Source organism: Medicago sativa, chromosome 3, assembly GCF_051527215.1.
Source record: "Medicago sativa cultivar Bolivia chromosome 3, Bolivia_mono, whole genome shotgun sequence".
In the NCBI taxonomy this organism is placed as follows: Eukaryota; Viridiplantae; Streptophyta; class Magnoliopsida; order Fabales; family Fabaceae; genus Medicago; species Medicago sativa.
In genome coordinates, this window is record NC_140751.1 from 52,889,254 (window position 1) to 52,892,084 (window position 2,831).

At 31.4% G+C, this 2,831-nt stretch overlaps 1 long non-coding RNA gene across 2 annotated transcripts; it reads left to right on the forward strand.

Moving 5' to 3' along the window:
* The first annotated feature begins 212 nt into the window (after positions 1-212).
* LOC146938261 (uncharacterized) lies at positions 213-2,403 on the forward strand. Of its 2 annotated transcripts, XR_015033360.1 has the most exons (5): positions 213-846; positions 965-1,015; positions 1,108-1,154; positions 1,669-1,723; positions 1,869-2,403. It is a non-coding gene; the product is annotated as an uncharacterized LOC146938261 (long non-coding RNA). The 2 variants fall into 2 exon arrangements; XR_015033359.1 differs by having other exon boundaries at positions 965-1,154.
* Positions 2,404-2,831: the final 428 nt, after the last annotated feature.

Sequence of the window (2,831 nt, forward strand, 5' to 3'; positions counted from 1 at the left end):
AACTGTTATAATTAAAACTTACACACATTGAAACAAAGCCAGACATCCATGCGGTGTCAAAGACGTTTACTAACTCATGACACGTGGCAAACATGCATGTCCAGTGAAGCTACCATATTTTGTGATAAATAGGGGTGTTGGGCCCTGTTAATAACGAATCTTTAATGTATTGAAAAACCACATCTAACAAATATATGATCGTAGATTATCTATTCATGATTATGTTGGTGTAAACCATAGATGTCAATAATTTTATTAGAACTTGGTGCTTGTATCGAATTATTTAATAATATAGAAGTATTGGTGCATTTTTTTCAAAATTCAAGGTGGTGCACGCCTCTCTCTTTCATCACAATTATAACACGACATTGCTTCACTCTCTCATCCCTTCCCTTATTCTTAAAAGTTATTAGGTTTGCAACCACTAAACCCTAAATTTTTGGCTCTAATTTCACAGCATTAAATGCTAATCAGGTTAACCCAAAAAATATTTCCCTCCCAAATCCATGCCAGTTTGAATTGCGAATTTTTCCTTTACAAAAATAAGTGAAAAATCGATGGCATTTACTAGGGTATATGTTGTTTATCGTGATATTTGTTAACCTTTAGGTTCTCAATGTCCAATTTCTCTCTCCTCTCCTCATCTCTCAAAATTGTTTCCTCCTTAATTTCTACTTCCGCGATCTCTCTTTCTTTCTTCCTGAATCACTTCTTTTTCTCTTTCACTCCTTAAATCAATCATGCCCTTCTTTACAATCTCGACCCACTCACTAGACAAAGAGAATGAATCCATTTTCACTTTCCCTATTTGATTTTCATAGAAACCCTCAACCCTAACTGTGACAGGTTTGATTTCTGCTCCCATCCAGCATCTTTTATTTTTGTTTTTTCGATATTCAATTTTTTTTCTTCATGTTTTGTTGCGTTCCATCTGATTTTTTCTTTTGGGTTATGAATGTTTAAGGTTTTCACTTGAGAATATTAGAAGTAGATGGTTTGGTTTCAGACCCCCAAGGTGATGTGTATTCTGATTCAGCCTTTTTAGTTTGAATTTGAGTTAAGAAAGGTTTCTGATTTTTTTGTATGTTTTGATTTGTGCTTTTTTAGTTGCAGGTGTAAGGAGAAACAAAGAAGAAAGGGAATTTCGTTTTAGAGTATGTAATAAACCAACATCCATCTTGCCTTTTAAGAATCTTTGTAGTTATTGTTTGCTTAATTGTTTATAATTTTTGTTCAACTTCAAAATTTTGAAAAGGAGGTGAAGTTAATAAGGAGGTGAAGTTAATTAGCAACAAGAGGTGAAGTTTTGAGGATCTAGGATGTTTGTTAATTTGAAGAAAAAATCTTGGTGGTTTTTTGAACTTTTTATTCAGTTTGTTTGTAGTAGTTGATTGATTAAACTTTGTGTATTTTGGTTTCTTAGGATGGATAGGAATAGGAAGATGGTTCTGACAATCAAAATATGAAGTCAACGATGAAATGAGGTGGATTGTTCTATATTTAATTTAATTAATTGTATTGGTCTCATGAAATTAGAGGTCATTGCTTTTTAGAAATTAGAAGATCTATCACTAAGAAAATTGTCCATGAAAGGTTTTATTTTAGCCTTTTGTTTATAGCTGTCATTGCTTTTTGTGGTCTAATTCTTCTTTTTCTTTGTTTTGGCAGATTTTGAAGCATTATATGAGAGATCAAGATTTGTATTTGATATAAAGACCATGAGGTAACTTTATTTCCGATATTAGATTTTTTTTTTTTTTTTGCTATAACTGATTCTCCTTGCTTTCAATTGATCTTTGTATTTGGTCTTTCAATTTGATTGTTATTAATCTGAGTACATTCTTAATAAAGATCTTTATTTAATGCAGAAAAATTATCAACATTCAACTCAATCTATGATGAAGAAAATGAGTGAAGGCAAATAAGTTCTCTACAGTTTGGTAGTGAGAGCTTAATGAGAATGAAATTACCCTTTGCATGTTTAAGGCCTCTGAAGAGATTCTTCTGGCCAAAATTCTCCTAATATTCTTTAGGCATGGGCATCCATGTTATTGCCGTATAGGTTTTTGTTTCCTTTTCAGATATACTTTTGATCCATTAGTGACATGTAAATCTTAGGTTAGTAATTAGAATTTTTAAGACGAAAGAAATAGCATGTGTTTGGTTTAGCTTTTTTGTGTTGAAAAACGATTCCCAATGCACATCCCACTGTGATTTTAAGAAGCTTGGATTTGTAGAGTTGGTCAAAACTCGGTTTGGTGGGTATCCCACCGTGTTAACAAACAGGCACATAGACCAAAAACATGTAGCATTTGGTCTGTTTAAGTTAGAGATATTTATTTATAGTCGAATCATTTAATATGTTGTAAATTTGTGGCTAAACTAAATTATTATTGTAAATTATTAGTGTAGCATGAAACAATTTGTCTTGCATGCATAACTGTAATCGATGAAATTGTCTTCAGGGTTAGAGTTTTCCATGTCAGAAAAGAAAACAGATGAATAGACCATGATTATTTTCTATAATTTTCAAATGTATGTGCCTTAAATTGTTGGAATTAATGATATACTCCCTCCGGGCACTATTATAAGCAAAAATCAACTTTTTAGATTCATTCATTAAATGATGTATTTAGTCTATATTATTGACCAAATACATCATTTAATGGATGAACCTAAAAAGTTAATTTTTGCTTATAGTAGTGACCGGAGGAGTATTTTTTTAAAAACGCAATGATATAGTCTTTTAGAATTTGAAAATGATTCATCATCTACTCTTTTTTTAATTTGAATTCATCATTATCGTTGTGTAAGATTTTGCATGGTACAAA